Here is a 17,757-nt window from a genome sequence, read left to right as displayed (position 1 = left end):
TCCTGCTGGCCACACTATTCCTAATGCAGGCCAGAATGCTATTGGCCCTCCTGGCCACCTGAGCACACTGCTGGCTCATATTCAGGTGGCTGTCGATCAGCACACCCAGGTCCCTCTCTGTCTGGGAGCTCTCCAGCCACTCCGACCCCAGCCTATAGCTCTGCATGGGATTGCCATAGCCAAAGTGCAGCACTCGGCACTTGGACTTGTTGAAAGCCATCCCATTGGACTCTGCCCATCTTTCCAGTCGGTCGAGGTCCCTCTGCAGAGCCTTTCTACCCTCTAATTGACTAACATCTGCCCCTAACTTTGTGTCATCTGCAAACTTGCTGATGACTGACTCTACCCCTTCATCCAGATCATCAACGAATATGTTGAAGAGGACAGGGCCCAGCACTGATCCCTGGGGGACACCAATGGTGACTGGCCTCCAGCTGGATGCGGCACCGTTCACGACCACTCTCTGGGCCCGGCCCTCCAGCCAGTTCCTAACCCAGCACAGAGTGTAGTGGTCCAATCCACAGGCTGACAGCTTAGTCAGCAGTTTGCTGTGGGGGACGGTGTCAAAGGCCTTGCTGAAGTCTAGGTAGACCACATCCACAGGCCTCCCCACATCCACCAGGCGGGTCACCTGATCATAGAAAGAGATCAGGTTGGAGAGGCAGGATCTGCCCTTCCTGAATCCATGTTGGCTGGACCTGAGCCCTTGGCCATCCTTCAGGTGCGCAGTTATTGCTGCCAGGATAATCTGCTCCATCACTTTCCCTGGCACTGAGGTCAGGCTGACCGGCCTGTAGTTTCCAGGTTCCTCCATCCGACCCTTCTTGTGGATGGGGACCACGTTGGCCAGTTTCCAGTCATCTGGTCAGGCAGGACCTGCCCTTCCTAAATCCATGCTGGCTAGGCCTGATCCCTTGGCCATGCTGTAAGTGTTGTGTTATTGAACTCAGGATGACCTGTTCCATGATCTTGCCTGGCACTGAGGTCAGGCTGATAGGCCTGTAATTCCCTGGCTCATCCAACCGGCCCTTCTTATGGATGGGCACCACGTTGGCCAGCTTCCAGTCCTCTGGGACCTCGCCAGTGAGCCAGGACTGCTGGAAAATTATGGAGAGTGGCTTGGCCAGCTCATCTGCCAGCTCTCTCAGCACCCTAGGATGAATCCCATCTGGTCCCATGGACTTGTGGGGATCCAAGCTGCTAAGGAGAGTTCCAACCACCGCCTCATGGAACATAGGGAAACTGTGCAGCTCCCTGGCTCCTTCTGCTAGCTCTGCAGGCCAGCTGTCAGGAAGACGTTCTGCCCTTCTAGTAAAAATTGAGGCAAAGAAGGTGTTAAGTATCTCTGCCTTTTCCTTATCCTTGGTTACAATGTTCCCCTCCGTATCCACCAAGGAGTGGAGGTTTTCCTTCCCCTTCCTCTTACTATTAATGTATTTATAGAAGGACTTTTTGTTGTCCTTCACAGTAGAGGCCAGTTTAAGCTCCAAGTGTGCTTTTGCCTCCCTAATTCTCTTCCTACAAGACCTTGAATAAAGATAAACACTAATCCTGCATGAGGCCTACTAACTTCCTTAATAATTGCCTTTTTCTCTCTTTCTGACCCTTTTTGGGAAAAAAGGGAGGTAGGGGGAGACAGTGGGGTATAGGGGGGGAACCCTCCTCTGTCCGGAGGAGGGAATTTCATTCTGTCGAGGGTTGAGGGGAAGGCCCAGCCTTCTCCTCCCCCTGTAAAGTGAAAGGAAAGAAAAATGAAAGAAAGGAAAAAAAGAACCACAGCCAGATTAGCAAAGGATTTGTGTTGTATTTACAAGCAGTTTAGGAAATGCAGGTTTATATACAGAATTTACAGTATTTACAATATATACAGAGAAATGTACAACAAAGTAACACAGGAATGAGATTCCCTCCTCTGCTGAGGAGGGTTCCACTCCCCCCCCCCCCGTACCCCCCTTTTCTCCCCTTTTTCCCCAAAGAGGGTTAGAAAGAGAGAAAAAGAGCAATTGTTAATTAAAGCAGAATATGGTTAGAGCAAATGTGTTAGTGCCTCACGGTTATCAGTTCCAAGGTCAGTCTGGCCGAAAGCCCAGAAGCTGTGACCTGCGGAAGGAGGGGGGGAAGAGTGCAAGACTGCGACTAGTCTCTACTGAACTCAGAGTTTAAAGTTGCTTTCTACCAATCCACCAATGAAATTAGTTTCGACCTGTCCTTTGTTTATAAAACATTCGGCCATGGTGTCCCTTTTCTTAAAGGCACAACCTCAAACGGTCACACATTCCTGTGTTCTTTTTTTTTCCTTGCTGTATATTTCTGTATATATATTGTAAATACTGTATATATTGTGTATATCTAACCTGCCTTTCCACATTGCTTGTAAAATATAGCATTCCTTTCGCTTCTCCGGCTGAGTTAGCTGTGTTTTTTTTCCCTCTTTGTGGGGGAGAGAAAGCTAAGCCTTCTCTCTCAACCCACTACACTTTACTTAGAAGATTCTTTACCATTACGTGCTGTGTTGTTTGAAGTAGATCTATGTAAAAAATAAGATACTATTGGACTCCTTAGCTTTTTGTAGAAATATGTGCATAGCAGTAAAGTATAATTGTGAAGGGTTGATTTATTTTTAAATGACCTGTGAAAGTGTGGGAGGGAAAGAATAATTTGTACATCTCATTTATTCATCACTATTAAAATAATTTTGCCAAAAAAGCAATGTTCCTTAGAGTATGTGAAATAAAACACAGTAATGCAAGAGGATATCTAAGGTGAAAGATGTTTGTGTAATGCTAAACATAACCAAAGAAACTATGGGTTTAGCGGAGGTACCATGCTCGATTTTATCAAGTGCCAGAAGTTGCATAATGAAAGTCTTTCAGCAAAAAAAAAAAAGTAAAAAAAACACAAAAATGCCACCCAGCTGGTAGAGGTCTTCCTAATTTTTACCTGATTGTATTTCTGAAGAAATATGGGAGAGTCCTCGTAAATTTTCAACGTGAACTGCATTTTTGTTGCCAATTTCCATATCCTTTTAAAAGTGCTGAAGCGTGCATTTGCTATTTATGTTTGAAGTAGACTGAGTACACTTTTACTATTTGTGGTTTCAGAAATTGGAAACAACCAAACAGTGGTGCTATGGTCTAAAAAAATAAATTTTAAATAGCTGTGGGACAGTATTTTTAGAATGGTAGGAGTCCTTATGAAGACAGACTCATAACTGTGTCTCTGCACAGGAATGCTGCAGAAGGGTTTTCAAAATCAGAGTTGTGTTGTTTTTACACCTTCGTCTGTATTGTCTGGGGTAATCAGACTTTGGGACCAGTAGAGCTACTTGGAGGAATAACTTCACCCCTGTATTTTCATGCTATCCATATCTATATTTTTATGCTATTTGTTCAGATACTATTTTTTTAAAAGTTCTTCCATCAAATTGTGTATATCCAGTTCCCTCTGGCTTAACTATTCCTTAGGAATGCAATACAGGTTAGATAATTAACTATGATCTTATTTGTACAGATAATAAAAGGTAGTAGCAGGCTGGAAATCCCATGGCTTATTCTGGCTTACTTTGGCATGCCAGTTGTATTTGTTCCCTAGCAATTGTCCTGTATAGTAAATTACTTCTCCAGATATAGCAGCATTTAATACTATGATTAAATTTATTTTAAAAGGAAAAGAAAGTTTTAATTTTTTCCCCATTTAAATGGTGAATGCAGTTCTGCCACAGGTAATGCCATACTGTATTTTGGATGTATTGCTCTGAAAACAGCTAAATATTCCAATTTTCCTTTGCTTACAAAAAGGAAAAAGAAAGTTGTTTTTTTTTTTTATTATTATTAATGGTCATCTCAAAACATTTTAGGAATGGTAAGCAGAAGTTTTTATTTTACTCAAACTACATAATTAATTCAGATAATAAGCCCAGAACGAGACCTTATATAGAATTCAACCCCCTGTATAAGCTTGTCATTGTAATGTGGCTGATTAATTTGCCAACTAAATCATAATGTGTACCATGGTTCAATAATTTAATTGATTGCTACATTTGATTAGAGCTGTAGCCAGGTTTTGATCTAGGCTTTTGATCTAGGCTTTCTTGAGTGTTAACTGTAGTTATTTAATACAAATTTAAAATCAAATTGATTCTGATTTCTAACAGGTTTTTAAATTTCAGCTCTTTCTAGAACTTGAATTAGAACTGTATACCCCTTCTAAATCTTGAAATATGTTTTTCCATTGTAGAGAAGAAGCACACTTATGCTTCCAATCTCAGCAATGTCATTGAGTTCGTTTCTTGCCATGGTACTGTGCTGGCTATATGGAGCTCTCTCATCCCTGATCCTGCAACCTTATGGGGTGTTTACTTTTTTCTTGTAGTCCTGAGCTGTGCAGCTTTTGCATCCAGCCTTCCAGCTTTCATTTCAGATAACCATCCTTGCACTTGGATGTCACTTTTATTAAATAATGGATCTGAACACATTATTTGTTTGTTGCACTTCAGGATCTACCACGAAATGCTATCTGTAACAGTTTTTAGAGTGTACTCACTTTTAACTATAGTGGTGTTAAAATGGTCATGAATGCGATTACACAAAGAGTAAAAATTAAGCATACACTGACAGTTACTTTCTGTTACCTTACTGTAATAAAATACTGTAATAAAGCAGTTATATGGCCTTGTACTTTTTAGAAGTTGAGAAAGGAATTGCTGTGTTAAACTACGACTGGGGTTAGGTAGACTCACACTTACCAAGGTGTCTTTATAACCCACATGACTACTAAGCCCTGATAAAACAGTATTTCTTTCTACATGATGTTCTTCAGGCACTACTTGTAATTCTTTGCATCTTCTGCCTATCAGAGAATTGCACTGACAATACTGCATATACAAACCTGAAAGTTTTGTGTTGCATTTGCTTTGTCAATGAATCTTTGAACTCTAGTTCATTATGCTCCTATTAACCCCAAAATACTAAAAATAAAAAGCTTCTCAATATTTAAAGACTGTATTATCTGTCACAAAGTTTAAAAACTACTAGGTATTAAGTGTGTGTATGTTACTGAGATGCTAGTAACTTCAGATGGAAAGGTATAACAATAATAAAATATAAGGAATGCTTTTCATTAAAACATAGTTTAAAGTACTGAGATAGAAATTGAATAGTAAAAAGACTCCAGTAAATTCTCCTGATAGTAATTAATGTAAATAATGGAAAACTTTTCCATAAAAATGAAAACTTTATTTATTATCACATACATATTTGATGTATCAGCTTTAGAGCTGTTTGTGACAAAATATTTTTGCTATCTTTTCAGAAAAAGTTGTGTTAATATTTTATGACCTTCAAGATAGTCAAATATGAAAATAAAATAAAGAATAAAATACATTAAAAAGCCCAAGCGACAACCCACACATTTTGAGGAGATTAATTTCAAAACAACTGTGTTTTGTCTACAGTTTGAGTTATGTTAAATAATTCGTACTGAGACTTGAGTGCCAGAATCCTAATATTCTGGAATTCTGTGGACCAAAAACTGAATTTGGATCTTGAGTCATAAGCATGTCATTTAAAAATTGCAATGCTCCTCCGGTGCGAAAAGAATAACTGTCAATTGATATTTTTCAAAAGTCATTCTAACTGGATTTTCCCACATATTGGTAAATGCTACAGTTTAAAAAAAATATATTTTTTTAGTTTATTTAAAATTGAAATATAATCAAAATAACTGCTCTGTTCATATGTCATTCCTGTTTTGTTTGACAGGGTTTGGACAATCTTGTAAGTTGTGAAAAATCTGCTTGTTTTATCATGTCACTGCTTCAGAAGAAAGTCTTAGACTAACTTACAGAAACTCAAGTACTGTTTACATAGTATATTATGTACTTGCACTTGTAATTGCAAATTAACTATGAAGCTGCTAGTTAGATTTTTGATATTGAGAACTGGTATCTTAATAGTATATATATATTTAGATTAATATTTGAACATCTGTTATCATTCAAGGTACACTTAGGATAAACATATTTTCACCTGTTGCACATAAGGCAGGAATTTTTGTGAGATATGTGATCTAGCAGTGACCCTCTGCTAGGATGCAGCACGAATTTTTGATACCTGTGATTGCCACTGAGATGATATGACTCTATATTTCAGATAATCTGCTTTGGTGTGGATCTGCATTTAAACACCAAATGGGCCACTACTCCTGTCTTTGTAGAGTTAAGAATTTCAATTGTTATTATCCTAGTCTTGTTGAAAAGGTTTTATAACATTGAAAGAAACCTTATCCCCAACCCTAGTCTCTATCATTCGTTTTGTAGGGAATCTTAAGTTTTGATGTGACCTGAAACGATGCTGACCTCAGACCTTGTTTGTAAGTTGGTTCTGTGATTTATGATCTGAATTTTGTCACATTCAAAATGATAGTGTTCAGAAACCTATGTATTCTCGGGACAAGCTGGGGAATGCTAATCTGTAGGACAATTAACCAAATTTTTTTTTAATGGTTTTTGGGTTTGGTTTTTGTAAGGACCATCATGTTTGTTCCTACTCACTAAATATAAAGCATTCTATAAAATCAATAAACTCCTTTTCTCTAAATTCAGAAAGGTCTTTAAGAATCAGTTTAGTCTTTCATCTTACAAAGGGTCTGAGCTTTCAGGACCTTAGTTAGACCCACCATAGTTTCTCCTGGAAAGTGTGCTGTTTTCTTTGGTCCATAGGACTTCCTCTTTAAATTTCTGAGCTTTGACCAGTTAAAATGTCTTTGTGTGGTCTGATGCCTGAGGGTTTGGAAAAAAGGAAAAAAAAAAACCAGCTTCACCCTTACTCTCTTTCATAGAAATAGCAACTACATACTTCCCTTTTGCATTTCTTTTTAGGTACTTGTACATTTTAGCCAGATACTTGGTGTTATGTTTCAGGTTTGGAGCTTTAGGGTCATTTTTAATAGCAAACAATTTGTACTTGATATGATAACAGCAAGAATAAGAGGTGACTTAAAATACAGCTGTGTTTCTGTAGGTATAGCAGAGCCTTGTTTGAACATTTGAAACCAAATTATAGTTTGATTTGTGTACTAGATCAGTTGAGACATGATCATATCTTTCCTGGTTCTAAAAGATAAGTAAACCAACGTCTCTCTCTCTGTCTCTCCCCTAAACTTTTCACTGGATTTGTAGGGAAGTACAGGAGCAGAAATTATGTGCTTATGCAGGGTCCTAATCCTGCACCCAGCTTCTCATGTTCATTAGACTTCAGACTGAAAAGAACTGGTAATTTATGCCCTTGGGTGGTGACAAAGGACAAGACATGGAAGGAGATAAAAAGAGGTGGTTGGTTCATTTGCTTGTTTGTTTTTTAAAGCAAGTACCTAAACTCTGGCCAATCTTCACAGGAAAGACCTCCTCATGGTCTTACATAAGAGAAAGGGTGCCATATGGTCAGAGTGGTCTTGGGTATCAAGAGATTAAATACCAAATCTTGTCACCATTGCTGTTGATGTTATTTGTAATCTTCGATAAATCTTTCAGCTGTGCTTATTGCAATTTGTCCGTATCTCTAAAGTAACTCTGTATGTATGTGAAAAGCTGTCTGGATGTGTTCCTGGGTGAACTGCACTAGATTATATGGTTATGTGGTCCTGCTCTGGCAGAGGGCTTGGACTCAATGATCTCTGGACGTCCCTTCCAACCCCTAACAGCCTGTGATACTGTGTACAAATTAGGAGACTTCACAGTCTCAAGCTGCGCCAGGGGAGGTTTAGACTCGAGGTGAGAAGGAAGTTCTTCACCGAGCGAGTCATTCGTCATTGGAACGGGTTGCCCAGGGAAGTGGTTAAGTCACCATCCCTGGAGGCGTTCAAGAGGAGATTGGACGTGGCACTTGGTGCCATGGTCTAGTCATGGGGTCTGTGTTGATAGGTTGGACTCGATGATCCTCGAGGTCCTTTCCAACCTAAGTTATACTGTGATACTGTGATACTGTGATGATGGTTGTTACTTATAGATAACATCAATCTGGGATTAAAGGGCAACATTCTTTGCTTTTATTAGTGAGTATTGAAATAGTCTTTTATGCATGATGGCTATAACTAAGGATTTCCATACTAGTGTGGTATGCTGAGTTTATGCAGTTATACTATCTTACTTATGTCACATGAAATCATTAGCATATTTCTTACAGTCACGGAGTGGTTTGGAAGGGACTTTAAAGATCATCTAGTAGAAACCCTCCACAGTGAGCAGGGACAACCTTTTCTCCTTGATGACAAGTGACAGGACTAGATGAAATTATTACAGGGAAGGTTTAGGCTGGATAGTAGGAAATACTTCTTCACTGAAAAGGTTATCAAACATTAGAACGGTCTGCCCAGGGCAGTTGTGGAGTCACTGTCTTTGGGGGTATTCAACTGCAATGTGGACCTGGCACTTAGGGACATGGTTTAGTGTTGACCCTTCAGTTCTGGGTTGAGGGTTGAACTGGATGATCTTTGAGGTTTCTTCCAACCAAATGTATTCTGTGATTCTGGGATGCCATCCACTAGATCAGGTCACTCAAAGCCCTATCCAATCTGAACTAGTACACTTCCAGGGAGGGGGCATCTACAACTTCTGTAAGCAATCTCTTTGAGTGCTCACCAGCCTCACAGTGAAGAACTTCTTCCTAATATCTCTAATTTAACTGAGTGATGAAGATATCAGAGAGATTAAATTTCCCCTCATGGGCACAATGTATGGGCAGGGAGCAGTTTGGCCCAGCAGAAGCTTAGAGTTCAGTGTGCACCCAACAGCCAAGCAGCATCTGTTTACCAGTGGATTAGATGTAGCACACAACGATTCTTGCCTGACAGGCAAAAGGTAAAGGGGCATGTGACAAGGATGGAGGAGTGCAGAGCTGCTAATGAAGGTGATGTCTTGGAGTACATGGTTTGAAATATCAGAGAAACAGAAGCACAAGACATAAATGTTCTTTAAAAATTGGGTTTCACTGTTCTCTCACTGGTTTCCCTCAAAAAAAAATTGACTATGGAATAAAATGTTACAGCTTGTATCTTTGAGGACTGGGGTACATTGGGGATGGGTCATACCTGTTGTATCAGTTATAAAGGACCATGCAATCATACTGAGATAGGATTATACTTGGAGAGGTGCAAATATTGTATGTTGTTCAACAAGTGTGTCTTTCTCAGGCTCTTCTCCATGAAGTCCTCTCTATGAGCTGAGAACCAGAGCTGGCAAGCTGGGAATCCCTTTCCTCTACTTCTTTGCAGTGATTTTTTTAAATCAGAAAATTATTGAGGATGAAAATAAAAAGTGAAATGAGCAATGAAACAAGAACATTAAGAGTTGTTTATGATTTTATACCAAATTTGGGGATTTTGCCATCCCTGAATAACCTTAATAATTACTCACAATCATGGCTTACTTCCAAAACTTTGATTGAAATGAATTAGGTGACTGAAGTGATCATTGATCACTTACAGAAATTGATTTATATGAAGCAGGACTTGTAGGGAGAGGTGATTTATTATGTAAACTGAGACATGGTTATGAGTGAGAAGCTTTTGTGTGCTTAGCTCTTTTTGAGGACTTCTTCATGCTATTCTCAGGTGTTCATATATAATGAGCAATGCAGATTATGGGTTGTGGATAAAGATCTCCTTGAAGAACTTTTCTGGGTTTGTTATCAGTCTGGGATCAGGCATGAGAGCAAGAGATTTCTATCCTTCTTTCCTCCCTTTCCCACTATATAAAGATTTTGATGATTTGATACTTTCAATTCTTCCTAACTGCAGCAAGCTTTACAGATCTCATCTACAATACGAATGTCCAAATATCAAGTTTTACTATAAACAATCATGCAAAATTTCTCTCAGTCTGTATCTCTGAACTTCTACACCTCACAGGCTCTTTAAGGTAGTCAGCAGTTTCTAGAGTTGAGTCTCATGCTCTTGTCTGGTTGTGGTTGCATGCCCTTAACATCTCACTAGCACTTTCTTTATGACCCTCCCTCAAGACCATAGTTTTACTTCCTACCCTCCCACTGTTGCAATTTGTGCTACTTTCACTGCTTTGCCCAAGTTTGGCTTTTACAGGAATCATTTGCTGCAGATACAGAAATAGATCTGAAATTGCCAGCATGTAAGACCTATAACAAAGTAATTTGTTGCCACCTGTATTGGGTTGGACTGAGCTGGAGTTAATTCTCCTCACAACATCTTTCTAGTGCTGTGTTTTCCAGCAGTAGTTGATAACACAGCAGTGTTCTGGCTACTGTTGAGTAAGTATCCAGGCTGTGTCCTTTCAACATTTCCCTGCCCCAAGAGTACATTGAGGGGTGGGTATTCCATACCATATGACATCAGCTCAGATATAAGAATGAAGTGAAAGAAGGAAGTGGGGGGATTCATCCATGGCATCTATCCTCCCAAGTAATCACCAAGCTTAGAGAGCCCTGCTTCCTGAGACCAACCATCATCCTGCTGTAGTAGAGACTAACATCTCTCCCTCTCTGCTTTTTGCTTCCATGTGGTCTATTGCTATTTGCTTATTATTGTTATTAAAATTGCTTCTATCCTATTATTGGCTTTTATTGCATTTTTCCCCCTCTCCCCCTGTCGATTTAAGAGGGGGAGTGATAGAATGGTTTTGGTGGGCATCTGGCCTCCAGGCCAGGGCCAATCCACCACACTACCCTTGGGGCAATCAGAATCAGTAAGGATGGTCATGAACAAGCTGAGACGTTTTCTGTGTTGATGAATATGGGCTATTCACTCAGGATAAGCACTATAGCAATATTTTATCTTTTAATTTTTCTGATTATACCTGTACTGTTTTGAGAACCCAGTGCATGGCTGAAGAGAGGAGGCAGCTTGAGGAGCTCAGCTCAGCCCTCTCACTGATAGGGAAAAAAAAAAAAAAAGCTGGGTGGAGAGGGTGGTTACTGCAAGATGGTTACTACTAGAGCAAAGGCTAACAGAAGAACAGTGGGCACCCAAACAGAGACCACTCACAAGCATGCAGTTGTTCAGGTAAGTGGCTGCAGTGAGTGCTGGAACCTGGCACTCGATATGGAGGATGGAAGGAACAACTCCTGTGTGAGGTGTGAGCAGATCAGTGATCTGATGAGCATGGTGGCCGAACTAAAAGAAGAGGTGGAAAGGCTAAGAGCTATAAGAGACAGTGAAAGGAAAATTCACTATTCCCATAATCTAACCTCTTCAAAACCTGAACAGGGGGTAACTCTTAGTGGAACAGGGAGTTTGATACCTTCCCATCAGCAAGCCTCTCAACCTCCCTATGGTAACCCACATGAGCAGGGCCAATGGGAACAGGTCTCTGCCCGACGGAAGAAATGCAAACGGAGAAGGTCTGCTACTTTGAGCAGCATGCTGCCTCCAGTGCAATTACAGAACAGGTATGAGGCTCTGCAGGAGGAACAGGTCATTGGTAAGGTCGAGGACTCAAGAAGGTCAGAAGCTGCACCAATGACAGGTTGCCTCAGGCCAGCCATCAAAACTTACCCAGAAAAGAAACCTCGTAGGGTCATCGTTATAGGAGACTCCCTACAGAAGGGAACAGAGGGCCCAATATGCAGACCAGACCCATTTCATAGAGAGGTCAGCTGCCTCCCTGGTGCCCAAGTAAAAGACATTGTAGATAAAATTCCCAACCTCGTGAGTCCTTCGGACTACTACCCACTTCTGGTCTTTCAGGTGGGTAGTGACGATACAACAATGAGAGGCTCACAATCAATTAAAAGAGATTGCAGAACCTTAGGGCAACTGCTAAAGGGATCAGGAGCTCAAGTTGTGTTCTCTGCTATCCCTCTAACAATGGATGAGGGAACACTGAGGAAGGGCTGACAGGTCAATTCATGGCTCAGGGGCTGGTGCCATCGACAGGGCTTTGGGTTCTACAATCATGGATTGATTTTCAAGGCACCAGAGCTGAAAACAACTTATGGGACACACTTGTCCCAGAGGGGGATAAGAATCCTGGGGCAGGAATTGGCAGGGCTCATTGATAGGGCTTTAAACTAGATCTGAAGGGGGAAGGGGTTAATAGTCTCCTGCTGGCCGGTGACAAACAGAGGGGCAGCTCACCAGCAGCAGAGAGAAGGAGAGCTGGTAAGGGCTCTCAACTTGCTGCCCTGAGGCAAGCCACGAGTGATCCACCAGGACATTCAGTGGAAACCGAGGGGAATTGGCACAAGAGGAGGACAGGGCCAGCCCAGCTGAAGTGCTTCTATGCGAATGTGCGCAGCTTGGGCAACAAACAGGATGAGTTAAGGGCCACTGTGCTGCTGGGATGCCACGACATAGTGGCTATTACTGAAACTTGGTGCGATGATTCCCATGACTGGAATGTAGGGATAGATGGGTATAAGCTCTTTAGGAAGGATAGGCAGGGAAGGAGAGGAGGAGGTGTTGCCCTTATGCCAATAACCAGCTGGAATCAGTGGAGCTCCACCTGGGGAGGGATGATGAGCTGGTTGAGAGTGTATGGGTTAAAATTAAAGGCAAGACAGGGGAAGGAGATATTACTGTGGGGGTCTCCTACAGGCCACCTGACCAGCAGAACCAAGCAGATGAGGCCCTCCATAGGCAAATAGAAGCAGCTTCCAGGTCACAAGCCCTGGTCCTCATGGGTGATTTCAACCACCCGGACATCTGCTGGAGGGACAACACAGCAAGGCACCAGCAATCCAGGATGTTCCTGGACTGCATAGAAGAACTTCCTCCTCCAAATGGTAGAGGAACCAACAAGAAATGGTGCTATGCTGGACCTTGTTCTTACCAACAGGGAAGGGCTGGTAAGCAATGTGAGGCTCAGAGACAGCCTTGGCTGCAGTGACCATGAAGCAGTTGAATTTAATATCCTCAGGGCAATCAGGAGGAAGTATTCTAAGCTTACAACCCTAGACTTTAGGCGTGCAGATTTTGATCACTTCAGGGATCTGCTAGCCAAAGTGTCGTGGGACAAAACCCTGGAGGGAAGAGGGACCCAGGACAGCTGGTCAGTATTCAAGGACCACCTCCTCTGTGTCCAGGAGCTCTGTATACCAACAAAGAGAAAAGCAGGTAAGAATGCTAGGAGGCCTGCCTGGATGGGCAAGGAGCTACTGGACACACTATTACTTAAAAAGAAACTCTACAGGAAGTGGAGAGAAGGACAGCTAGAACAGGGGGTATATAAGGAAGCTGCCCGAGCAGCAAGAGTCCTGGTTAGGAAAGCCAAAGCAGAGTTTGAATTGAATCTAGCCAGGGAGATTAAAGGGAATACTAAGAACTTTTACAGGTATATTAATGGGAAGAAGAAGACTAGGGAAGGTGTGGGCCCCCTCAGAAAGGAAACTGGTGACATGGTCACAAGTGATGAGGAAAAGGCTGAGGTACTTAATAACTTCTTTACCTCAGTCTTCACTGCAAGGGCCTCTAGCCACACTCCTGATGTTATGGAAGACAATGCCAGGGACAGGGAGGAAGAACTGCCCATTGTAAGTGCAGATCAGGTTGGTGATCACCTGAAGAACCTGAAAGTGTTCAAGTCCATGGGACCCGACGGGATACACCCACGGGTACTGAAAGAACTGGCAGATGAGGTTCCTAAAGCTCTCTCTATTATATTTCAAAAGTCATGGCAGTCTGGGGAAGTCCCCACAGACTGGAAAAGGGGAAACATCACCCCCATTTTCAAAAAGGGTAAGAAGGAGGAACCAGGGAACTGCAGGCCAGTCAGTCTCACCTCTGTGCCTGGAAAGATCATGGAGCAGATCCTCCTGGAGGCACTACTGGCTCAGAAGAATAGTGAAGAGGTGATTTGGAACAGTCAGCATGGCTTTGCCAAGAGCAAATCCTGCCTGACCTGTGGCAATGCCAGCGGCGAGAAGTGTGAGCAATCTGGCAGTGCAGGCCTAGAGCCTGATATGGTAGGCCATAAATGCAGAGCCAGCTAGCAGTGGAGCAAAACAGTGCTGTGCCTGCAGCATGTAACTAAAACAAGACACTGGTAGCTATAAACATGGACAGTTATCTTGGGACAACAGGACATGCACCTGCATCAACAACCTCGTTGTGTCATTAGTAGTTGGACCAATAATCTGTAATAGTGCAATGTGTGGTCACTCATAGGGAACCAATGGAGCTATGCCAACAGGGCACTCCGAGCTTATATAAGTTGTAGCAGTTGCCTTGCTACGCACTTCTTCTTCTTCTGCTTTTCCTGTCTCCTGTTTCTTCTACACTTTACAGTGCTATACTTGCACTACAGGCCTGCTCCATAGGCCTGCACCTCAGGCCTGCAACACTGGAACAATAAAGGAACAATACTCGATCACATTGGTCAGCCGTATTGATTCCCAATCTCCGTCGTCCTACATCTGGAGCCCGAATAAACCTGAACTCATGGACAAGGGATCCTCGGACTACAATACTGATCGACTCAGCAGAGAGAGGTACGTCCGAGCGATACGGAAAGCCGGTCGGACAGCACTGCCGCGGTGCTGGAAAATTAGCAGCGCGCGCTCACAAAGGAAGTGAATCTCACCCTGGCCCGGTGAGCGACCAGAGGAGGGGCAAGGGGCAGCACGCCACCACAGAAGAGGCTGTGCTAAACGCCTCCCACCTGTCCTCTCCGTGAGAGGTATTACTGGCAATTCTGGGATCGTAAAAGGGCTATTAGCCTGTGCCCAGAGCCATCCCCACGGCAATTAAGCTTTTACTTCCGAAGCATGGGACGAAATTGCAGCCCAGCTGTGGGATGAGGTGCTAAATGCTTAAAAAAGCAGCTTTTCGCTATAGCACCGTGTGACGGATCGTCACGGACATTGCAATCGAAAAAAGCAGAGCAGGCTACTCCCGATTCAGCTGCTACGGCGTTTGGTTCTAACCGAGACGAGAAAGAGAGACTCGGAAGGCACTCCCCCCCCCCCCCCGTCTCTCCTTGCACATCGTCTGCCGCTCCGTCAGCATCCTCCTCGATTTCAATTGCCCGCTACTCCTTCTACACGAATCGCGGCTCTCTATTACCGTCCTTTTGCGCGGAAAAATCTGCTCCTGCCACGTCAATAGCGGCAGAAGCGAATCCTGATCGAACTGATAAGGCGCGCGAAATCAAAATGGAGGTCGCTACGCATTAAGAATTAGAGAAAGAAGACGCCACCTCCGCCATCTTGGCAAGCACACCGTGTTTATTAACACACCGCCACAGCCGCCCGCGCCCAGCGGAGAAACCCAGTTAAAAAAAAAAAAAAAAAAAAAAAAGGCGGCGAAACCTGCGGCTCGGCGTTTTCGATCCCCTTCAAGAACATCTTCCTGATACCGCCAGCGATGGCTTGGGCTTGGAAGCTGGACAGTGCAAACTCTGCCCTAGAACTCCTGGAGCGCTTGCAGGCTCGCGATCACGGCATTTTTGCACCCCCGCCCCGCCGCGAGCCCCGGCCGCCCCAATGGTGGCCCCCACCACCCCGGCAGCCCTCAGCCCGGCAGCGCCCACCTCAATGGCGCCCCACAGCCTCCAGCAGTTCTCCTGGCGACGCCTCCCGCGACCCCCCCATGGCCCCCGCGAGTACCGGCGGCTCCGATCAAGCGGCATCGACCGACGCACCGCCGACAACAGCGGCCCCGGCAACAGCCACCCCCCACGGTAGCGGCAAAAACGGCCCCAGCGGCCCCTTCCCCCCAGCAGTTTCACCGGCTACACCCCCCCCCCCGCCCCCTACATTCCAGTCATTAGCAGAGTATAGCCTCGGACGGAGATTTCAATTGAGTCCCGATGGGGCGATCGGGAGGTGGGAGGGACACGGAACTGTCCCGCCGAGCTGGTGGAAAGGTATTGTGGGAAATGTAGTCACAGATGGAGAACGTTAACAATGACTATGGTAATCTGAACTGACTAATGTTAAAGGAAGCTAGACAAGCCATAGCTACCTATGGGCTACAGTCAGGATACACAACTGCTGTAATCAATCAGTTGTTTTCAACACATTTGTTAATCCCTTCTGACACACGTATGTCAGCAAATGGTGTTTATTACGAAGTCTGAGAGCGATCACGGAGGAGATGGGTGCCTTACAACCTGGCCTCCCAACTTCCAGTCCCCACAAATTGGGACCTGATTATTATTCATTTGAAGGATCGTTTTCTTTACAATTTGCTCACACTCGGAGGACTTAACAAAGTCTGCATCTACTGAGCCATCGATTAAGGCAGACTCCACCCACCGATATCAATGGGTAGCCCGAAGGCACTCTCTTCCCACTTAAACAGACTCATTGTGACATAGACTTGTGACATCTATAAGTCTATGGATGGTATTCTGATTGCAACAAAAAAGTTACATCGTAAGACAGTGCTGTCTGAGTTTCAGCAGCAAGCAGACTTGAAAGTCACACCGTTTTAGCCCTTGCAACTCCTCAATTAACTGACAATTCACTTGCAAATGCCATGCCCCTGGAGCCAGCAGACTGCCACCATTAGCCATCTCATTGGGGCGAGATCTTTGTCAGCTCTTATCAACAATTGCAGCTTCCTGAGAATGTTTTGCAATTAAGTCAGGATGTAGTGATCAAAGGGTGGTCCACCATCCAGGACAATAACTCTGATCCTGTGTTTCTTATTACTGAGCAGGGTCTAACAGGGACACTTGGTTCCTTTGTCAATACCATCCCTTACATACGGCATTCAGTACTAATTCAGACCTGACTCATGATATGAAGGTAGAAATGTGGATATTTTGGCATTTGACAATGCTAATGAAGATACTAAACAGGTTCTCAGCATTTTATCAACAGGTGCCACTGCCTCATGACTGCAGGACCACAACGAATGAAGGCATCGACAAGCAGCAATGTATCTAGCCACGGCCATAGAAGCAGTCCTGAAATCATCGTGCCTCTGAGAAACCTAGGTACCTTAAAGTGTCTGACTGTTGGACAGACTCGAAAGGGTCACAGATCTAATCATTTTACTTGAGATCGTCGCAGAAGCTGCTCCTGCAGCGTGAATATACCCCGCACGACGACACCAAACCAGGGTCCTTGGACCGCGCCCCCCACCTTCCCCTCCCCCTCCCCCCCCCCCCCCCCCCCCCCCCCCCCCAGCCCCCTCTGGCAGCGCACAGCGGACCTGACAACAGCCGCATATCACCTTTTGAATCCACAAAGCGCTGTCGAGTTTAACTGGCATGGTCCTTTGGGTCACAGACCCTGTGCTCTGTTAATTGGCAGATGACAGTCTACCTTTAGACAGGGCATCCTTATAATTCCTGGTTCAATACATTCTGATTATGACTGGGCTATGAAAATTATGCTCTATACCATTGCCTCTCCTGTTAGCACTTTTGCTGGGACAGAAGTTGCTTAGCTAATACCATCTCAGTCCCAAATGTCTAAAACTTATAACAGAATCCAGGGGCAAGAAGGCTCAGGTTCCACTGATATGCCTAATACCTTATTAGCCCTAAAAATCCAAAAGAGAAAACTGGAACAGATTTTATCTGTCAGACACCCTTGTGGACAAATTATACAATTTTCAATTATTATGGATACTGGAGACGATGTCATCATTATACCTAGTCATAAACGGAATGGTCACTAGTCATTGCTTATGGCAAATGTTGAAGTCATGTGTTTAAAAGGTATCCAAACAACCTGGGTTAGCAAAGAGCCAGTGCAATTAGCTTTTAACTACAGCAAATCAATCACTGTAAGACCATACATGTTAACCCTTCCAGTTGCTCTATTGGGCTGATATGCCTTA

At 43.8% G+C, this 17,757-nt stretch overlaps 1 protein-coding gene across 1 annotated transcript in view; it reads left to right on the top strand.

The window, feature by feature from the left end:
• The window catches only part of SUPT3H (SPT3 homolog, SAGA and STAGA complex component), a 690,133-nt gene that overhangs the window by 160,455 nt on the left and 511,921 nt on the right, over window positions 1–17,757 (top strand).

This window comes from Melanerpes formicivorus, unplaced genomic scaffold, assembly GCF_026170545.1.
Source record: "Melanerpes formicivorus ecotype bairdi unplaced genomic scaffold, bMelFor1.0.p_v2 SCAF_9, whole genome shotgun sequence".
NCBI classification, from domain to species: domain Eukaryota; kingdom Metazoa; phylum Chordata; class Aves; order Piciformes; family Picidae; genus Melanerpes; species Melanerpes formicivorus.
This window is presented reverse-complemented; position numbering and strand designations above follow the sequence as displayed.